At 45.7% G+C, this 23054-nt stretch overlaps 1 long non-coding RNA gene across 1 annotated transcript; it reads right to left on the bottom strand.

Annotated features, from left to right (window-relative positions):
* Positions 1-9593: 9593 nt before the first annotated feature.
* LOC121010884 (uncharacterized) lies at positions 9594-22525 on the bottom strand. The gene is made up of 4 exons (XR_005781402.1): positions 22370-22525; positions 20042-20242; positions 16900-17126; positions 9594-9832 (listed from the first exon to the last, which is right to left on the bottom strand). It is a non-coding gene; the product is annotated as an uncharacterized LOC121010884 (long non-coding RNA).
* Between the last annotated feature and the right edge of the window lie 529 nt (positions 22526-23054).

The raw sequence follows: 23054 nt of genomic DNA, 5'->3' as shown, positions 1-23054 counted from the left end.
TAGAACTTTCTCTCGCTTGCACAGATGTTCACTGAGCAAACCCCTGCAAGTCTCCAGCAAACTTTCTGGTGAATGAGGCAGCTTCGGTGAGGAAAGTGGTGACACAGAGCCATTCCCTCCCACCCCAGAGAGGCAGAGGACTGAGCTGTGGAACCATCGTTTATCTTCACCATGAAATCTGTGTTCCTTTGAGTGACTCAACTAGAATTATTTAGCACCCCTCAACAACCTTACCGTTAGGCCACTCCCAGCCTATAGAAAGAACCATCTGTATTTACTGCTTGGTGAATCTAGATGAGCCCGTGCCTCCCAGATACAGGGGAAGGGGTTACCCACCTGCTCCCATAGCAGTGACTTGCTGCTCCTCCAGATTAGCCACTTGCAGGGTCCTCTGATGAAGTCTCCAGAATTTGCGTTGAACAAATAAAAATGCTACTCAGCTGGCATGGGCAAGACGAGAATTGCTTTCTTGAATTTGGGGGAAGCACATCCCCGTCTTTTCCCCATGGCTTACGCAGACACCTGAGGGAGTTTGCAGCACTGACATTGGGCTCCCCACGGCCTGGGACCTCCCAAAGGGAACATTCCCACCTGCACCCAATTTACCATCAGGTAGCCTCTAGGCTCCCAGAGCTAACTTATGGTCTCAGCACATGTGGACTCTTAAACATACTGCAGCAAGCACTGGCAAGGCCTCGTCATTCCTCTTTAATTATCTAGACCCCTCTTTGCAGCCTCCCGTACGCCAGCAATGACCTCCGTCTGACTCTCTGGCTGGCAAGACAGATCATTTTCTTTCCTAATACATTTCACACTGCAGATGGACTATGTATTCTGAGCCCTCATTTCTCTTAAAGCACCGTAAAAGTGTGTAACATAAGAAGTGAAAGATAATTCTTTGGGGTGCCTGGCACAACCCCACATACGACAACACTTCGGCAAGTCTCATTTAAACAAAAACCCAAACTTTCCTTTTATTCCTCTTTAAATTACTGATCAAACATCAATTATCTGTCCTTGAGAATTCTTCAAATTAACGGCACAGTCACTTAGATTAACATTTAATACAACAGAATCCCAGAACAACAAAAGAATTAAAATGACCCCCAGAGTCTGTAGAAAAGATGTGTCCGGATTAATTAGCACGTTTCTGAAGTCACAGTTGAACTGTAGTTTGAGTAAGTCCTACTTTTCTATGTCATTAAAAAAAAAATGCTACTGCCAATGCATGGGTCAACCGTCTCGCTCCACAAAGTGGCTCTGGACTGATTGTACAAACACTCACAGAAATCATGCTACGAGCTCAGCGACGGGCTGCCTGTGGCAGTTGCAGAAATGACTCAGTCATTCCCCGTCCATGAGGCACTCAGTCTGGTGGGGGAGCCAGGTGTATATACAATGAAATAAGTGCTTAATACATGGCTCCATAGAAAGGAGCTCCAAAGGAAAGTACCCAACCACACGGGGCGAGAGGGGGATGGTGGCTGGCTAGTCGGTCGAGGGTGAGAGGAGTGGAGGGGGTTTGGGATTCTTCCCAGAAGAGGTGATTCATCATCTGGTTGGGAGGGAAGCCAAGTCAGCAAGGTAGACTGCAACTCATCAAACCCCAAACCAGAGACAGAGTTAGTACCAGAGACAGACATACTGCTAGTCTGGGTTTCTGGTTCTCGTTAGCACCTTACAGTTTCTGAGACCTACAAGAGCCTGGAAGAGTTGCTTTTCTGTGCATCCACTCTTAATGGCCAAGGAAAATGCCTTCTTCATCATTCGATTTAAAACCATCCTTCTCCACCCTTCCATTGTATAGAAATCTAAATATCCTAACATTTGAATTTGGGTCCTTTTCAAAAAGCCCATCTTCCATATAGCACTTTCCAAACTTTAGAACCAATAAGCACTCTGGAACAGGCCCCTAGGCCTTGTGGACTATTTCATCTTCAGGGCACTGTCAGCAGCTAACGGCACATGGCACTGGTGCGTGCAGACACAGGTCAGCCTCCACTGAAACATTTCAGTTACTTACAGTTTAAAGGAGGCAGGCGGGGGAGGTAACAAGTGTGTCCCTGTGTGTGTGTGTGTGTGTGTGTGTGTGTGTGCGCGCGCGCGCACGCACGTGCACAAACAGCAGGCTCTATCTGCATGTACAAATCCAATGAGCACAAATCCTAGTGTGCCCTGGAGACCTATGTGGCAGAGTCCTGCCAAGTTGGGGAGGAGCATGAAGCTCGAGGCAGAGCTTAGAAAGGCTTGGCTTGGTGATTAAAGTCCAACACACTATGCAACTTCAAAACATGTTTATTTAGATGTAAAGTTCATCCAAGACCCCATAAATAAGATCTTGGCCTGTTTTCGGAGCGTATTGTGACTGTCGTGGCCCCTTTTTAACTTCGGTTCCTGTAACTTACACTGGGGACCTGAGTTGATCACTCCAAACCAGCAAATTAATAAATAAAGCAGCAGAAAGGAACACTGCAGGGTCATGAGGCCCAGGCTTTCATGCCTCTTCTTTCTTCATAACTGTTTCCAGATGTGGGGATTGGCACAGTGCCAGCTCAGTGACAATAACTAATGAAAGTCCTTCCTCCCCAGCTAGCAGCAGGCGGCTACCGGTCCCGGCAGGATGGCCTGTTTGTGTTTTCATTTCAGAGGACTCACTTGGCTGGAAGCATGGCCCTTGTTGAGTGTGTGGCTGGCACAGGCCTTGGAGTTAACTGCAGCCAAACACAAGCACCACAGTGCAAGGTGTCTCCTGGAAAAGGCAGTTGTGCAAAACGGCCTATTTGCAAGAGGAGTCCTAAGCGATGGAGGAATATAGGGGCTGGATTTGGGCTCAAACATCCCGCCAGTAAGGAAATGGTACCTGTGGAGTCGGTAGCCTCGGACCCCATCCCTCCCATTGACAAAATGCTCCTCTAGAGCTGCAGAGAGGACAGTCAAGAAATGGTTTGTTCCTGACTTCACAGGGCTTACAACCCGAGGTGGGGCACACAGCCATGAAAGAAAACCCAAAGGAGTGACCAGAGCCAGGTGAGATTGGTCAGGAAAGACATCCTGGAAAACACACATGTTAAAGGTCTTGTAAAAGAAAGTTGGGACTACTTTTAGGAGCAAAAAGAAGTGCTCTTAGAAAACGGCAGGCTCACTACTAGGCATTTATATCCAAAGGATATGAGAGTGGTGATTCATAGGGGCATGTGTATACCAATGTTTAAAGCAGCACTATTAACACTAGCCAAATTATGGAAAGAGCCCAAATATCCAGTGACTGATGAATGGATAAAGATGTGGTGTATATGTGTGTGTGTGTGTGCGCGCATATATGTGTGTGTGTGTGTGTGTGTGTGTGTGTGTGTGTGTGTAATGGAATACTACTCAGAAATGAAAAAGAATGGAATCTTGCCATTTGCAACAATGTAATATGCTAAGTGAAATAAGTCATTCAGAGAAAGATAGATATCTTATGTTCTTATTCGTATGTGGAATTTGAGAAACTTAACAGAAGACCATGGGGGAAGGGAAGAAAAAAAATAGTTACAAACTGAGAGGGAGTCAAACCATGGGAGACTCTTAAGTACAGAGAACAAACTGAGGGTTGATGGGGGGGGGGGTGGAGGGAAAATGGGTGATGGGCATCGAGGAGGCCACTTGTTGGGATGAGCACTGGGTGTTGCATGTAAGTGAAAAATCACGGGGAATCTAGTCCCAAAGCCCATAACACACTGTATACTCCGTATGTTAGCTAACTTGACACTTAATTTTATTAAAAAAAAGAAAGAAAGAAAGAAAATGGCAGGCTCTAGTATGGTTCAAGTGGCCAAGTCTCCATGTGCAGGGAACTTCACCCTAGACCTCAGGCTTTGGTCAATGTACTGGTCAGGCCAACAGAGCCAAGTGTTCTCACATTCTGCTTTACTTTTTCTGATCTTTGGGAAAGTCTCCTTCTACTGATTTTTCTTTGTCAGCCAACCTGCTCATCACAACCACAGGGAAAATAAACTGAATTTTTTAAACTGGAAACACATAAATTAGTTTGACATAAATGTAGCCTTCGCTAGCAGACGGATAGGGAGTGTGTTTGCCTGTGTGGTGATATCACTGACCACTCTGGAGCCAACCATAAGAATGAATTTCATTGTTTCTAGTGGATTTCCAGGAAAATCTTGCAACTGGGAAGGCTCTGAAAAATCACAGAAAATCTTTGCTTTCATGCCTCAAAAGACATATCTGATCTCGGTTGGTGGATTTGCAGTGTCCAGATCTTGTTTCTTGTTTCATTTGCAGGAGTTAATTTTGCAGACTGGAACAGAAAGCCCTAGAAAGTATGGGGGAGAGAGAGTGTCCAGGGCCACTCCAGGGAAGCAACAAAGGCTAGTCTGTCTGCTGGTGACAGGATCTGACCTTCAGTCACAGAGAGAGTATAAACAGACAATCCTGCTCTCCCTGCCCTGCTGCTGACTCTGTGTTCTTCTCTGATCTTGGGATCGAAAGGCAGACTGGGACAAGCCACACATTTCATCCACCCTATAGACCCAAAGCCCCAGCTCTGAGGCCACGGGGTCTGTATGCCCCTTGCAGGTGAAGTTCTCCCACATAATCCCGATTTTGATGTGTGAACAGATATTTCAGAGCATGGCTTCCTGGGGATGTGTGTCCTAGGGACCAGCAGATGGGGTGCTGTTAACCCATTTCATGGCTAGAATGGGTTCTATGCAGTGCTCCAGGAGGTAAGAAATGAGCAAATATAGGGTGAATACGAAAGATGTAGAAAACTCCTTGTGTTTTGACCATCTGGGAGGGGCAACAGAAGGCAAGAAATCAAGCTTAGGACTAGGAAATCTTCATCCATGGTCAAATTTACTAAGTCCTATTCTCAAAGCTCAGTGGATCTTTTCTTACCTCCAGGCCTATGAACACACTGCTCCTGCTGTCTGACTTCTACTTGTCCATTTGATTTTAGTTTAGACAACACTTCCTTCCAGGAAGCCTTCCCTTCCTTGATGCCCCTTACGTGGGCTTGCGCTGGCCCCTCTTTTTCTACTATTTTGGCATCTGTCGGTGTTGCAATTGTCTGGTGACATCTAGACTGCAAGTTTGGTGAAGGCAAGGAAGTGCCTGCCTCATTCCCTCTCCCCGATTCCCAGCATTCATTCATTCACTGATTCATTGATCTGCTCACGAAGACCTAGTGTGAGCCAGTCAAATGATCAACAAAAAGAGAGGTCATTGTGAGGCTTTATCACTCAGAGGGGGCATGCTGGAGGAAGTGCACTGTGATGTCTTCTTTGAGGAAATTTGGACAAGGAAGACAAGAGGATGCATAGCTGCCTCACACTACCACCCCCCACAGGGCATTTTATGCCATGGGAATGAAATCTGGGGATCATTAATCAGGTGGACGGGCGCTTACATTCAGGGAGCTCCTACCACACGCCAAGATGGCTTTCCAGATGCCAACCATGTTAATAATATCTGCCATTCATCTAGAACTGGCTACGGGCCAGGCTACTTCTTGGGCTCTCACATTTGCTCTTTCAGCAACCCTGCTGAGCAGAGATGCTTGTTCCATTTTTTGCAGACGAGGGGCTGACCCTCAGAAAAGTGGGACTGGGCCAAGACTGCATAGTCAGTGAGCCAAATTTTAAAGGCGATAGTTAAAGATCTTTACCATATGTTTAAATAACTGCCAAAGATGCCCGAGTACTGTACTTTGAACATGGACATCACATTGTATTTTTGTCAAAATGTTGGAACTATAGATTGAGTTCGTGAAATTTATAGAAAATGTCAACCCTTACCAGCCATGTGACTGTGGACAAGTTACTTAACCTCTTGTACATCAATTTTCTGTATCAACTGGGAATAATAGTAGTAAGGCCTTTGAGAGGATTAAATCACTGCATTTGTGTAAAGTGTTTGGAATAAGGACTGGTCCATACGGCTAAATAAATGTATGATCTAATTGCAAAGTCAGTCCTCACTGTCAACATTAAGCAAAGTTGACTTACTTCTGGTCAGAAAAGAATGATTTCATCTTTTAAATTCAAATAAACATATTGCTGCGGGCCCTCCTGAGAATCCCTTACAAGATATGATTCTAGCAGTGACAGAGAAGGCTCTGTGCTCACGAAGCCAAGGGCAACACCGTCAACTATTTCTTGCTTTGATCGCGAGAGCCTGCATTTTCTCGTTGCCCTCTGGTACGAATCGTGGGGACTTTTGCATCCGGCCACAGTATGCCGTCCGTGGTAAGGCCTATGAGAGGGAAATCTTCCCTCTGCCAAGGGTGAGGGAAGAGCCTGGGAGGGAAGGCGAGGAGGAGTAGGCTGGTCAGCATGGAGGAGGGTGCCCTCCGGCGGATCTGTTGTGGGAGAGCCCAGCTGTGGAAGCTGAGGAAATGGATCCAGCAAAAGTTGCCCATGCTCGCTCAACCCCTGAAACGTCTTCCTCTAGCCCTAGGAGTATGTGTGCTTCAGCTTAGAGTTCCCATTTGTCCCTGAAGGACAGCGACTGCTAGTGAAAGAGGCTGCCCTCCCTCAGCAAGCGCCAGCATCCCAGGGCATACCAGATGGAAGAGGTCAAATGTTTTCCGTTTTTCCTCCCCAGCAAGGTTCAACTGCAGGCAGGTGCTCTGCGTGGCCGAGTCCTAAGGACCCTCTTGCTACTCCAAGAGTGGCCCGTGGACCAGGATCACTGGCATCACCGCAAGCTTCGAAAACAAGTCCCACCCCACTGAATCACAATGCAAACGATTCGTTCTTCACCTTGACAGCATCTTAGAATCAGTGACTATGGGCAGCTTTTCACAAATCCTAATGCCCGTGGCCTCACTCAGACCATTTAAGCCCGAACTCAGGTTCTGTGCTCCCAGCCTCAGTTTTTAAGCTCCCAGGGCCCGGTGACAGTCACTATCACAGACACGCCTGCAACAGCACTGCCAGACTCGGCTCCTCTCCCCTGGGCCACTGCAGCGACCCCCAGCCCGTTCCCTCCCACACCAGACCCTCCACAACCTGGCCCTGATTACCCTTCTCAGCCTCTTCTCCAAACTCTCCTCCTTCCCCAGGCATGCTTCCAACTTCCCCATGTGCCCTCTTTTCATCTGTCTTCTACTCTGTTTCTTGTCCAAATCCTGACCATCTTTTGAAGTGCATCCTAAATATGCCTTCTCCACCTGATGCCCCCTGCCTGGTGGTGATCTCCCTGCAATATTCTATCAGACTTTCACATGGCCCTTCATACTTTCTGCTTTGGATTCACATTGGATGCCCTCTCTCCCCATCCCACCTGGCCCCCTCAGGCTCAGAGCGGCCATGAGGGCAGAGTAAGGTCGGCTCATCCTTGTTCATCCTGGCTTTTGGCTTGGCACTCAGAGCTACTCGTGAAGAGCTGCACCCCTAGGCGGCGGGCAGGCCCAGGACAACTCCACAGCCTGGAAATTTCAGGCAGGGCTGACAGCCCTTCAGCACTGCAGACCATCTCCACCCCCACTGGGGACTATTTGGCATGGCAATTTGTTTCATTAAATTAAAGCTCTTTTAAAATTACTACTCTAAGGGGAGTGGGCAAAACCCACATTAGGCAAGTTGTTTTGGTCTCTGCAATGTAAAAGCTGTCTGGAAAAAAAAAGTTTTCTATCATTTGTAATAATGTTAATACAGAACTTCAAATGCGGGCCCCCTCCCTCCTAAATAATAGCCTTCCTCTTTGGTGGGATAAGATAGGTTCGCTACCACAGCCAGCAGAGATCTGACCACCAGCTTCAAAGGAAGCACTCTCCAATCTCTCCTTCCAGCTCTCTCTGGCAGCCTGAGCCTGGCCTTGGTTCAAACCCATAATAAATGTTTCTTTAATGCAGAGACTTGCATTAGCATTTAGGTTTGGACTCCTCCTCTGTTTTCCCTTCACGCTATGAAAAGCATTCAGAGATTTGCTCAGGCAGTGAACCAGATATTTAATGTCTAGAAACAGGATGCCGGGAGGAGGGCTCCACCCACCATCACTGCTCCACGTGCCTCTAAGCAGGGCAGACCTGTGTCTTCCTCCCCAGGGACCCGGGGCCCCAGCTGGTGCTTCTTTAGTGTTGGGAGGTCTTCTTCACCTTCACCTCCTGCCCTTACCAGGCACCCACCCACACCTTTTTTTAAATGGAGGGATAATTTACATATAACCTTGTATTAGTTTTATTTCTCCAACATAATGATTTGATGCATCTCGCAAAAATGATCACCCTAGTAAGTCTAGTCAACATCCATCACCATACATATATATAATTATTTTTTCTTGTGATGAGAACTTTTAAGATCTACTCTCTGAGCAACTTTCAAATTTGCCATTCAGTATTATTAACTATCGTCACCATGTTGTACATTACACCCTCGGGACTTTATGATGGGAAGTTTGTACCTTTCCACCCCCTTCACCCATTTTGTCCCCTGCCCCTGTCCCCTACCGCCCAGTCGGGCAACCACCAGTCTGTTCTCTCTTGATTCCACATATAAATGATATCAAACAGTAGTTTGTCTTTCTCTGTCTGACTTACTTCACTTTGCATACTGTACTTAAGGGCCATCCATGTTCTCACAAACGGCAACAGTGCCTTCTTTCTTTCTGAATAATATTCCATCCGTGTGTGTGTGTGTGTGTGTGTGTGTGCACCTCCCCTTTCCTTTAGCCACTCATCCATCAGTGGCACCTGGGCTGCTTCCATATCTATCTGTTATATATTCCATATTTATTATAAATAATACCGTAATGAACACTGGGGTGTAGTCATCTTTTTGACTTGGTGATTTGGTACCCACTTCTTCTATGGCTCTGCCAGCCTATCTATTAGACAGGGTTCTGATATGCATCCGTGTGGGTCACATTTGAAGTTCATTTTTCCTCTGAGATCAGAATTTATACTGACAAGGCTGCAGGTGTATGGCAGGATTTAGTAAAGAGCCGCAAATTTCTGCCTCCGTATCTTCTTAGCACCAAACCATAGGCCTCCAGAGAAATTTGAGAAGGTGTTCCTTCCTTAGTCACATCAATTAAGAGGGAGCATATTTAACAGAGATAGAAATCAGTCTGTCTCTCCATACCTCACCTGGACATGTGGTATTAAGGCAGCACCCCCACGGGGTCCCCAGATTAGACCAGGGCAAATTTATATTACACATTTAGAAGATTTGCTCTAGTGTTAGGCTTGGGACAGGTTGCAAAAGCTGCTGGGAGGTGTCCTGAGATCTTAGGAGCACACAGCCATGCATTTGGCTGAGGGCAAGCACCGCAGAGAGGGGGAGGGGTGGGGAAAGGGACCTGTGAAAGCTGCTTCTACGTTGGGACTTCTTGAGGAGTGCAGTCGGCCTCATCCTGACTCAGGAGAAGCTGGCTGGGCTTTTGGGTAAGCGTGTAGATCTCCAGATCACTGTCCTACTCCCGCTCTACTGCAAGGGTCCACTCTCACACAGAAAGTGCAGGCCAGAGGGGGAAACAATCGAGCTTTCTGGGCCAAACACCAAGAGACTTGTTTGCACATGCCTGAACATTCATCTCGTCAGAGGTAATAGCACAGTCCTCAAAGATCTAAATTCGCAACTGCCCCTTGTTTCCAAAAAATCCTTACAAAAACGCCACCTCAAAGTCAAACAGCCCCTCAGAGATTTCTATTTCAGCTCCGAAATTTCTGATGAGAACAGCAGTTCTGCTACTTATCGGGAAAAGCATGTATCAGACACTTGTAGTAAGAAGAGGAAATGGCTTACCAAATATCAGCGTAAATTCTCCTGATTCCGTTTAATTACACAATACTCGACTTCCTCTTCCTCAGTGAACATGAACAAGCAATTGTCTGAAATTTTAAGTGTACAAAACCAAAGTATTAGTAAATACTAACTAATAAATCCTAAAATTATATATGTGTGCTCTTCATGGGCAAAGACATGCGATTCCGGCTTTCCAGCCCCACCCTGTTCCCTGGAGATTCCAAGAAACCATTTTCCAAGTTCGATTCCTGACTTAACAAAACCACAGGCTGATAGCATTAACTGGTTAGCTTTCCAATCTTTGGCTGCAACCACCCAGGGTAAATTACTCTCTTATTAACACAGGGAGAATAATCATCAAGTAAAAGATCGTCTCTTGTTCTTCACCCATGATTTGTTTCAAATGCATCTATTCAGCCCACATCCAATTATTTTTCACATATGTGAACACTTAGACGTGGGAATACGTCTCTTGATAGCTGTCATTGTGCACTGCATTTCAATAAAAAAAGATTTAAAAGATCATCAAATAAAAATATTTAAAAGTTTAGAACAAATCCTCCTGTTGTATTCACAACTACTTTTTATCTCTTATCATAAGGTCAAGCAATAGTTCTGGCTGTTTTCCCAAACAGACATATTTTATGCGAGGCGTGAGTCACAGCAGCCTGGCTTTCCTGGTTAGGGACAGCCTCCTGGAGTGAAGAATAAAATGGTTCTTAAGTTATTGGTGATGATGGACTGGGAACTAGACATTTATCCAAGTGAAGAAACACAAAATAGGAAAGTGTTGCCTACCAATTTTAAATAAAAAAGAGCTAATGGTCTTAATATGAATGTGTCTACTGAGAAGTATAGAATCGTGGCAGAGCCTAGACACAACAGACATTTGCGAGGAGTTAAATCATGAATGAAATAATTTAAACTCTAGATTAAGATGTGGACTTTGTAAGTGTTTCAGGAAAAAAGAATTACTGTTTTTCCTCCATCTGATGTTTTCTGTGTAGTAAATTTTATGATGGTGATTTCAATAGTGAAGTCCTTTCTTTCCTCAAGTAAAGCAAATACTATTTAACATACGTGGGATGAGACAAAAATGATTGATGTATCGGGTGGCTGGGTGGCTCAGGTGGTTAAGTGTCTGACTTCAGCTCATGTCACGATCTTGAGGTTCATGAGCTCAATCCCTGCGTCAGGCTCCCGTGCTGACAGCTCAGAGCCTGGAGCCTGCTTTGGATTCTGTGTGTCTCTCTCTCTGCTCCTCCCCCACTCATGCTGTCTCTCTCTCAAAAAAAAAATAAATAAACATTAAAAAATTTTAAAACAAATGATTGATGTATTTATATCTAGAGCCCTTGCCCTTTGATGCCCCCATCTGGGAGAGCTTCTTTTCTGCCAGACCACTTAGTGGGACTTTTGTATTTTCAAACCAAGACATCAGGTCAAGGAAGACAGAACCAGGAAGGAAAGAGGAAGAAGCAGGAGGAAAAGGAAAAAACTGGGAAGTCTTCATTGATCTGACTCAGCACTGTGCAAAAGAAATATAACATGAGCAACATATGCCACTTAAAATTTTCTACTAGCCATACTAAAAAAGCAAAAGGAGGGGCACCTGGGTGGCTCAGTCAGTTGAGGGTCCCACTTCGGCTCAGGTCATGATCTTGTGGTTTGTGAGTTTGAGCCCCACATTGGACTCGCTGTTGTCAGCGCAGAGCCCGGTTTGGGTCCTATGTCTCCTTCTCTCTGCCCTCCCCCTGCGTGCTCTCTCTCTCTCTCTCAAAAAAAAAAATGTATATATACATGTATATATACATATATCCCATATATATATACATATATATGTACATGTATATATATATTATATACATATATTTTAGAAAAAGCAAGAAGAAATAGGTAAAGTTAATTTAATTACATATTTCATTTAACTCAATATATTAAAACATTATCATTTCAACTTGGAATGAATATAAAAAATCAGTCAGTTATTTTAAATTTCCTTTTTAAATTTCATATCAAGCCTTCAAAATACAGTGTGTTTTTTGCACTTAGTGCACATCTCCTTTCAGATCAGCCACACTTAAAGTGCTTAACAGCCATACGTGGCTAGTGGCCACCATACTCTGGACAGCACAGATCTAGGTAATTAAATACTAAGAGGAAGAGTAGAAATGAAGAAGAAAGGCCACACGGGCTGTGGGGTTAGGTGTTTTGGCAAGGGCAAGAATTTTTTTTCTTTTTCTTTTTTTTTAGAGAGCACGAGCAGGGGAGAGGGGCAGAAGGTGGGGGGAGAGAGAAAGAGAGAGAGAATCTTAAGCAGGCTTGACACTCAGTGAGAGGCCCAACAGGGGGCTCAATCCCATAACCCTTGGATCATGACCTGAGCTGAAATCAGGAGTCAGATGCCCAACTGACTGAGCCACCCAGGTGCCCAGGAAGGGTATGAATTTTGAAGAAATCTGTGCTGGAGAAGCTGTGAACTGTCAGGTAAAAATGTAGAGAATTGCTGTGAAGCATGTACTTAGATTCCCTTCAGAATTTTCAAAGAGTAAAGAATAAAAATACTTGAGCTATTTTGAAATTAATTTAGATAGATGGTCTGTGTTTCTTGAAACTGTGCCACTTGGTCCTGGCTTTATAAAGGTTTCCTAGCCAATCATACGTGGAAGGGAGGTAAATGAAAAGATGCAGGTGGTTGAGGGCAGAGGTCAGAGCTATATTATTATCTCCATCTGCACAAAGAAGGCCTGTCCCTTATCTGGCATGCGTCACAACCAACCCAGGAGGGCACAAAAATCAATCTGTTGCAAGAGAGAATATCAATTGTAATAGCACATTGTGGTTGTGGAGAAATGGTCTCAAAACCCTCGGGGGAGAGAGGCATGGCCATGTGGTATAGATCCTGACATGTGGTGTAGTGTGGCGTGGTACAGCAGCAGGGGACAGGATAAAGGATGCCTGCCACCAACAGGCCATCCTCGGGGGTTACAGACTAAAAGGGCACCACAATCAGGACATGAACAGGAGAGACTGATGCTCAGGCCTTCACATGCACCTTGAGCCCAAGAGTCATGGTAGCTCAGAACTCTGAACTCATCCTGTGTCAGATGGGAGTAAAAGTCATCCCAAATCAGGGGTGCCTGGGTGGCTCAGTGGGTTAAGCATCCGACTTCCGCTCGGGTCACAATCTCCCGGTTCGTAAGTTCAAGCCCTGTGTTGGGTTCTGTGCTGACAGCTAGGAGCCTGAGGCCTGCTTCATATTCTGTGTCTCCCTCTCTCTCTGCCCCTTCCTCACTTGCACTGGGTCTCTCTCTCTCTCTCTCTCTCTCAAAAATAAATAAACATTGAATTTTTTTTTTAAAGTCATCCCAAATCAGCATGTCAGCATCATTCTGATGGCCATCTTGTGAGATCCAGTGAAAGAAATACCATGCTACCCCGGGAGAGTGAACTACTCATCAGACCATCATCCTGGAACTGGGGCCTGTCCACAGGGCCCCAGGATAACCCCACGGATGTGAGTTCTCAAGTTCCTCCCAGCCTATGATTGACTCTGTAGGTGAAAGAGGGACCTAATGGAAGAAATGAGGACCAGAGCACCTATAAAGGGACTGATGGCTCCAGCCCCAGTAATTTCAAGGAAGTTACTCCAAAGCATGGGGCCACCTGAGGCATGAGGTCCAGGACAGACACTCCACCTTGCAAGACTGAAGGCATCTGGGAGGAAGCTCTGCTAGAGTAAGAGAAAATAAAGTCAGTGCAAAGAGAAAAACAGAGTGACCGCTGACAGAGACAGTCCTGCTGACACTGAACCCTTCAAGTTCAAGCACGGTCACTATCAGTCTTAGCAGCCGACAAACTCCCTTTCTGACTTTAGCTGGTTCGTGTGGTGTCTCTCTCACTTACAGTTTAAAACAGCCCTGGTCAGGGGTGCCTGGGGGGGTCCGTCGGTTAAGCATCTGACTCTTGGTTTCAGCTTAGGTCATGATCTCATGTTTCGTGGGCTTGTGGGTTTGAGCCCCCGTCAGGCTCCATGACTGCTTGGGATTCTGTCTCTCTCCTTTCTCTCTGCCCCTCCCTGGTTCTCTCACTCTCAAAATAAATACATAAACTAAACACACACACACACACAGACACACACACAAAACCAAAGAGCCCTGGCCAGGGTGGAGTTGTTCAGTGCTTTCAAGCCCGGAGTTGTGGTTTCCGTCCTCCTGAGAGCCAGTCTCTCTCCTCTACAGGCCCAAACGTGCACCGGAAGGGCTAAGCAAGTGAGGTGGTAGCCAAAGAGCAGCAGAAAGTCACATCCCTCCCTTAAAAGCAGCATGACAGTGGAAGGGTCATCCCCACAGAAGGATGAGACCCTGGTTTGACCACGAGGTCTTCTCAAAATGCCTCCATGAACAGATTTGTGCCACCCTCCCCCACCCAGCTTAGAGCACCTCAGTGGTTTCATGGCACAGGTAGACTAATCCGTGTGATCTGGCCTCGGCCCACCCGCTTCTTTATTCCCACGCCACCCACTCCCCGCTTCCACTCTGCACCCTTTTAGCCATGTGGATGACTTCTTCCTGTTTCTCTAGCATGCCACGTTTAGTTCTGCCTCGGGGCCTTTGCACTAGCTGTCTCCTCCATCTGGAAGGCTCTTCCCTCTGTCTCCCTTCTTTTGTCCTCAGAACTCGCTTTAAAGGACACAGGTCTTCCCTGACCCTTATCACTCCCTATTCATTTTCATTCCTTTAACAACTGCTGCCATTTGATTTGTTGGTTGGTTGTTATCTGTCCCCTCATTAAATTCGAACTCCTTGCGGGTAGGAATCTTGTCCTGATCACTGCTGTATCCTCAGTATCTAAAAGAATACCTGGCATAGAGTAGATGCTCAGTAAATATTTATCCACTACAGAAACCGAACACACGCAGGCCGTGTGGGTGCCTTCTGGGGAAGGCTGTTCTCTCTGCTCTTTAGCGAAGTCTTGAGCTGACTTATTCATTCGGTGTAAGCAGTCGCTGCTGAGCACTGAGCATGCGCTCTACATAGGCTGCGTCTGAGGTGAGGAGTGGACATGGCGTGCAGACTGATGGAGAGACAGCCACACAGACGAATACGGGACAGTCTGGAAAATGCTGTGACCCAGCTGGGGAAGCAGAGAAGGCAAGATCTTCTGCTGATCCTCAGGCAGCAAAGTCCGGGGCAGCCACAGAGAAAGATCCTTTGGGATGCGTGTGTTTCCCCCTCTTGCAACATTTCACAGATACTAATGATAACAACAGTTCTCCCAACTCTCCCCTCTCCTGCAAGTATGGGTGCATGTGAGAGACACCAGTACGAGCAGTTTGTCTCGGAAGAAGGGGAAACTGCAACACAACTACCAGGGAGCACTTTCGATGATCTCTCTATTGGGTTGCAGATCAACAGCCAGTTAGATTATTTATCCCCCGCACGAGGATTTTGCGTCAACCTGAGTACCTGGTTTTGATGGTGTCTTATAATCTGCTAAATTAGCTCCCTGCCCTCTTATCCTGGCGGTGGACGGGGGTGGTGGGGTGAGGAGTTCTCACATGAGACACAGTGGAGGGAAGCAGGGCCTCCCGCTCAGGAGGACAGCCAGGCAGCAGTGTCCCCACCGGGAGGACAGTCCCTGAGGCCCCAGGTCTTTATCTCACCGACCCAAGGCAGGGCAGGGTTGGGGGAGTCATACCTAAGACCAGCCTCTTCAGACAGCAGCGTGCCAGGCTGCTGTCTCCATGGGTGCTGACTCACCTCTGCCTGCCAGATGCTCACGGAGAATATGGAATTCTGAACACAGGAAGAAACTCTACCTGGAGCAGAGGAGGATCCAGGCCAGGTCCCGAGGTCTCCGCACACCCTGATGTATCAGAAGTTACTCACTCGAGCCTTAGACCTCTTGTCTAAACTTGGCCTAACAAAAGGGTCATGGCTTATTGTCAGAAGGAAGCAACACCCGACTCCTTAGGGCTAAATTATGAATCAATTATAAAAGGGAGAATGGACTTTTCCCTTTTAAAAAGGCTCTGACATCCATTTTCTGCTACACTGAACACATACATGCACACAGGCAGGATGATTCAAACAGACAAGACCTTTGTAAACTTCATGCCCATATCATTTACAGGCCATTATGCGTAAGGAAATCTAGGAGACAAAGAGACAAGCAAGAGACATGGAGTTGAGCAGCCCTGGAGGTATGCAGGCACTCCCAGCACGGAGGCAGGACTCAGGGAGGGGTCTGTAATTTCTGCTTCTTTGGCCTTTAGAGGTGATCCCTCAGTCCAAGGGCAGCCGATTCCTCCTTTCTACAGAATTCCCACTGAATCACAACAGCTGAGAAAGATGAAGAATGTTGGAGCAGGAGGCATACTGGAACTCTCTAGACCAATTCCCTCATTTGTAAACAAGGCAAGAGAATTCCAGAAGGGAGCCCTGCCTTGTCCGAGGTCACACAGCAAATCCATGCTGGAGGCAGGAAGGAGAAGCCGGAGTGCTCGAGTCCCAGCCTGCTGTACTCCCAGGTCACCCATCAAAATACACTGTCTGGGATTGTGGGTTATTTTTCACATGTGCCTGTCTTAGCCCCTTAATGAGACTCTAATCTTTGTTGGCTGCTTCCAGCGCTTTATTCTTTGTGAGCCCTGATAGCTCCTTAATTAGAAGCTTCCTTAGAACTCGAGTTTTTAAATGATGCTTGGTTAATAGCTCCCTAACAAGCCCTTCCCAACTTCTCATGAAAATACCTAAGATTGGAAACATTGGAAACAGTAAAAACATCATTCAGTGAGTTAGGATCAATATTCAAACAAATGCCAGGCAATGAACTGGATTAAAAGTGCCACGTCAGGGGCGCCTGGGTGGCTCAGTCGGTTAAGCGTCCGACTTCAGCTCAGGTCACGACCTCGCGGTCCGTGAGTTTGAGCCCCGCGTCAGGCTCTGGGCTGATGGCTCAGAGCCTGGAGCCTGTTTCCAATTCTGTGTCTCCCTCTCTCTCTGCCCCTCCCCCGTTCATGCTGTGTCTCTCTCTGTCTCAAAAATAAATAAACATTAAAAAAAAAAATTAAAAAAAAAAGTGCCACGTCACTCCATGGACCTCTCACTCCATGAGCCAAGATCCCTAAAACCAGAACCACAGGGCTGACCTGTCCAAAATATCAGGACACCATCCAGAGTGCTGCGTCCATGGGCACCCCTCTCTTCATGTCCTGGGAAATGGGGGTGGAGAAGAATGAGGCTCCACAGCAGCCCAGGACGGGAGTCTTCACAGATATGACATGACAGTCACAGCCTGCAGATGGCACAGCCCCTAGGCAGGCATGCCAGGGCACCGTTCTTTCTACGTTCTCCATGTCTCCACTGCGTCAGAGAGCTATCCAGCGGGGCAGGAGAAGAAAGATTTCAGTTAACAGATATTCAGTAAATGCTACCTGATGGTCACTAGGAGCAAGACCGGGAAGTTGCACCACAATCTATGACTCAACTCCTGGAAAGGACTTTTGACAGACACCACCCCCAATGACAGGGGCAGCAATAAGCCTAAGCCCCCACGACCTCTCTTATGGAAAGTAATGGATCAAGATAGACTTCTCACTGCGGAGAAAGGCTGGAGGGGGAGAAGCAACAACATGAAAATAACATCTGAGGAAAAAGCACTCATGTTTGCAATTTAGAGGTTTTTAATGCAATACCAGACAAAAACCTACCTCCCAACCCTGCATTAGGGGTGCAGGAAGCAGAGCTGAGACCATAGAACCATGAACGAGTAACATGGAGGACAAGCATGGAAATAGAAGAGAATGCAGAGAAGACAGGCAAAGTGATGGAAATAAAAAGGAAGAGGGGTGCCTGAGTGGCTCAGCTGGTTGAGCGTCCAACTCTTGATTTTGGCTCAGGTCATGATCTCAGAGTTTGAGAGTTTGAGCCCTGAGTAGGGCTCCAGGCAGACAGAGTGGGGAGCCTACTTGAGATTCTCTCTCTCCCTCTCTCTCTCTGCCCCTACTCACCTTGTGCTCTCTCTCAGGAAAGGAAGGAAGGAAAGGAAGGAAAGGAAGGAAAGGAAAGGAAGGAAAAGAAAGAAAGAAAGAAAGAAAGAGAAAATGAAAGGAAAGGAAAGGAAAGGAAAGAAGAGGAGAGGTTGTGTCCTCCTTGACTATCTCACCAAATTCAAGAATTATAGAACATCTTAAGGAAGAAACTTGTACAACCAGAACCAAAGCAATGATGAAAGAATTAAAGACAACTTTATTTAGTAAGCAATTTGAAGGGGCTCATCACATTCTAAGGAAAAATAAACTGAAAGAGGGCTGTGCAGAAAAGAGTTAATAAAGCAGACTGAAGCCGTTGCCCTTAGGAAGCCATGCTGGCTGGTATCTGGGAACTTGGCTGGTAACTAGTTCCCTACACTGACAGAAAACTTTGCCTAACTGGAAAGAGTGGCTCACAGTGCCTGAACTGTTTTTACAAATGCTGGGGTATACGCTGACACCTGCTTTCCTTCTGGGAGTCTGGAATTTTGGTCCACGCTAGCCGGAGGGCCTATATGATCAGACGCCAATAAAAAAGTTGAGAATGGAGTCTCTAATGGGCTTCCCTGGGCAGACACATCACACATATGTTGCTCCGTTTTCCTTGCCAGGGGAAGAGTGAGCTCTCTGTGACCCCTAAGAGAAGGGAGAGAGGAAAAAGAAGCCTATATTCTGCCAGACTTGCTTGTGCCTTTGCCCTTATAAGCTAGCTGCATATTCCTATGACTTTGCTATAATATATCTTAGCCACAAGGATATTTCAGGCGGAGTTCTGGGAGTCATTTTGGTGAATTTCCAAACCTAGTGATGGATGGCCTTCAGGACCCATCACACAGGGGTTTCATTTAAAATACATTCTAGCAGGGGCACCTGGGTGGCGCAGTCGGTTAAGCGTCCGACTTCAGCCAGGTCACGATCTCGCAGTCCGTGAGTTCGAGCCCCGCTTCGGGCTCTGAGCGGGCTCTGAGCGGGCTCTGAGCGGGCTCTGGGCTGGTGGCTCGGAGCCTGGAGCCTGTTTCCGATTCTGTGTCTCCCTCTCTCTCTGCCCCTCCCCCATTCATGCTCTGTCTCTCTCTGTCCCAAAAATAAATAAAAACGTTGAAAAAAAAATTTTAAAATACATTCTAGCAAAATATTTGAATGTCAAGAATAATTTACTTTTACATTATAGGCATCAAGGAAGAAAAAACAACTTCTTATAAAGAACATAAAATATTGATTGGCCTCAGACTTCTTTTACCACTCTCTGTGGAGCAGCCTTCAGAGGGTTCTGGAGGGAAAAAGTGGGGACCCCATCATTTTGCAGTCTTTGGAGCAAGGGCAATAGACATTCCTGGACACGTAAGCATGCAAAACAGACTTAGGCTGGTGGCTGAGATCATGAACTCCAAGAATGTGAGAATGGGGAGTTGTGGATATGCACTTCTTTTCTGGAGATCCCAAACTCAAAATCCAGTTGGGTTGCTTTGGTGGAGAGTTCTGCCACTTTACCTCATCTCTTCACTTATTTTCCTCAGCTGTTTTTCAGCTTGTGCAGTTTTGCTGAGGCTAAGAACCTTCTGCCATGGTTGATGGCTACGGAAACTATCAGGTAGTATACTTCTATTCTTAATGATTGCTGAACTCGATGGCCAGGAATAGGCCTCAATTTATGAGACTTACTGTACTGAGGATTGTTGTGCTGGGGAGGAAACCGAGCCACATGGGCACTCCAGAGGAAAGAAGGAGGGGATCGGTGAGTGATGTCTGTCTTGGGGAATCCAATGGAATATGGCAGTAAATGCGTCATTCATTTGTTATCTCTGATCATATACTCAGGATACTGCGATTTAAAAAAATTAATAAACCGAAAAATCTTAATTTTGTCCATGAAAGAATAGTTGGTCTCACAGTGTAAGAAAAAACAGCATTTACATTTCAAGAAGCTAGAGCAATAGTTTTGGGGAAAAAATTCTCCCATTAAATGACTTGGGTCATTTTGTGTGTGTGTGTGTGTGTGTGTGTGTGTGTGTGTGTGTGTGTGTGCGCGCGCGCACATGCGCGTGCATCTGCATGTTTTAACATATTTGGAAAGTTAATAAACCACTCAGATACAATGATTATCTGTCATCAAACCCTTCTTAAAACAGTTTTTGATTTGGACCTCGGTTTCCTGGTTAACTATGCTTTCAAAAGCAATTATGTAGTAGATCTCAACTGTATAAAAGTAACCAGTATGACAAACTCATTGCAAACTGACCGAAGTGTTAATCAAAGTTACCTCTGGAGGGTGGACTTCCGAAGGATTTTTAATTTTCTTCTCGTCTTTATCCTGGCTAATTCTCTCTGCTTCTGCTTGCCATGAGACCCATTCTCCACGTCTCTCGACCTTGGCCTGTGAACTTGGATCTGTAACCTCTATAGGACACAGTGCCCAGGCTCTCTGCTCTGGCTTCTGGTTGGGTTTTGCCAATGAGCGTGTCTGGAATATATTAAAGGAAGGAAAAAAAAGAGAGGCCAAGGAAATGTAACATTGGAGTAACACTGGCATTCAGTGGTATTTCTCAACAGTATGGTAGATCACTCATGTAGATATTTTACTGCTTCTTCCTGTCTTTTGGATACCTTTCCCCATGTATATAAGTAAATGAGGCCATCTATAAAGGTTTTGCAAGTTGGAATCCACCCCATACTTGTTGACCTATAAGATTTCTATTCATTTCCATGGAGAAGAAATTGAGAAGGCATGGAGGCATCTGGATTGAGGACTTGAGGCTGGGATCAGGATGGCACTCCTTGCTTCTGAGCTCTGTGGCAGAATATAGATGATATCTTAACTCTGAACATGTAGAAACTGGGTGCAGTTCTATGCTAAAAAGTGCTTCAAGTCATAAAATGTTAGCTTTATAATGATTATGAAGAAAATTAAGCAACACTTTCTGATATTTAAAGAAAATACATATGAATTCCATTCATAAGGTAAGAAATGGTGATATCTTCCTTAGGAGTTTGACAAATCACACCAAAAAATAAACACATAAACATTTCTTTCCCCTGTAGTTGTGTGATAAGATAAAATAACATAACTGTGTCAGTCTACACCTCCGTTTCAGGATCGATGTGTTATTGGGTTGTGTTTTCCTGGGTAATTAGCTGGTACGGTTTCATTTCACTCTCTTCTATCACTGAGTCACCCACTCTGACATCTCAGTGCTTTAGTTCATGTTGTAGCAAGTTTAATTTTAAGCAACAGGATAAAATCCACATTCAACATGAATGTTTATGTCATATTGCTGAGGAGACAGAAGGAAGTTTAAAAAAAAAAAAGTAAAGGAAGCAGGCACAAAGAAAAAGATCAATAAATCAGCTGCATAACATTTTCAAGCCTCTAACGAAAATGCAAAAACATCCTAAGGTAAACCGAATTGAATTTTATCTTAGGATAAAACTGACTAAAAGCAAGACAAACTGAGATACCTATTTGCAATCCAGAAAGCAGAGGATTAATATCCTTAATCTAATAAGTTTCTGCAAGTCAATCTAAAAATGAATCACACACACAGTAGAAAACTAGGTAAGGAGCATAAGCAGTAAATTTACAAAAGAATAAATTAAAATTGACAATGAATAAATAAGAAAGTTCATTGCTTGATCACTAAAAAAATAACTTAAAAGTTTAAAAGTTAGATATAAATTTTTTAAAATGCTGGGGTGCCTGGGTGGCTCTTGGTTTTAGCTCAGGTTATGATCTCATGGTTCATGAGTTTGAGCCCCGTGTTGGGCTCCGTGCTGACAGCAGAGAGCCTGCCTGGGATTTCTCTCTCCCTCTTTCTCTGCCCCTTCCTGGCTTGCTTTTCTCTCCTCTCTCAAAAATTAATTAATTAATTAATTAAACAAACAAACATTAAAAAAAATAATAAAATAAAAATGCTTGGCAGTTTGATAGAAGATTATAATACCGAATGTTGCAAGTATAATTTTTCTTAAAGGTGATTTGCCAATCTTTCAAAACTCTTTCAGGTGTGTGTGTCCATTCACGCAGAATTCCACTACCATCAAATCACAGGAGATGGGCTTAAAAAATCTGTACTGAGTGATCATCTCAGGATCACAATGGCAAAATCGGGAACAATCCAAAACCAGGGAAGTGGCTACAAAGGTTAAGATAAGTCTGTGCAGCGGGATATAGGCAACTGTAAAACCCATGTGTAGAGGGCTATCAAAAGAATGAGAAATTAGTCCCAATTTGTTGTTCAGTGAAAAACTGGACACACATTAGTCTGTATCCCACACAGATGTGTATCGTGAGGTGGTTTGGAGCTGTGGAATCTGCAGAGCCCAGCCTGCTACTGAATCCTGGCCCCACCATCGCCTTGGGAAGTCCTGGGCAGATTTCCTGCCCCTTCTAAACTGCAGCGCCTTCATTTGTAAAAATGGTGGTAATAAAAGTGTTGACGTAACAGGGCTGTACTATATGAAGCCTGAGAGCATCCAGGCAAAGTACTTAGAACGATGCCTAAATCAGAAGCGTATAATTAGGTCATTAATGTCTTTAAAAACAATGCTGAAAAACATTCACGGAAAATAGACTGGCAGAACACATACTAACCCTTGGTAGTGGGACTGTCACGAGTTTTCGCTTCTTTTTACTCTTCTGGGTTTTGTGCATCAAATGCAGATTACATTTATAATGTTAAAACACACATACAATAAATACGGCTTTTTCAAGAGGTTACCAGGAGTCTTGAGGAAACAGCTGAAAGCCATCTTTCTAGGAAGAAAAGAAAGAAGAAATGGTCAGATGAGGGGGAACCACCCCCACACTCTAGGAAAGCAGATCCCAGCCTCTGGGGCCACTCCCCAGCCTGCCAGGCAGCAGGCCCGGGGTCACCGCTGCGGCCGCTCTGGGGGCAGGCTGCACACTGGCCCATTGTGTTCCATGGCGGCACCGCGGTCAATGAGAAGCAGATGGCCCAGACGCCCTCGCACGCTGTGCTTCCCCTCCTCACACACCTCCGATGCGGGCCGGCTTTGAGCCCCCCCGGCAAGGCAATCTGCTTTTCATTTTATAGGCAGAGAAAAGCTGCAGAGGAAGGAGGGCGGGAGGCCATAGTTTTGAAAGTGTCAGGGGAGTTGATGTAACAATGATTCAATTCTCTCCTATTCTGAAAGGCAAGGCCGTCCAACCTCCCTGGGTGCCTGCCTTGGCTGAGCTGTAAACTCAAAGCCCATCTTGCACTGCCTCAGGCGGAAGCAAGTCGACCCCTGAACCCATGGTCTGGACCCCGCGGCTC

The sequence above is a fragment of the Herpailurus yagouaroundi genome, unplaced genomic scaffold, assembly GCF_014898765.1.
Source record: "Herpailurus yagouaroundi ecotype Mexico unplaced genomic scaffold, PumYag 192, whole genome shotgun sequence".
NCBI classification, from domain to species: Eukaryota; Metazoa; Chordata; class Mammalia; order Carnivora; family Felidae; genus Herpailurus; species Herpailurus yagouaroundi.
This window is presented reverse-complemented; position numbering and strand designations above follow the sequence as displayed.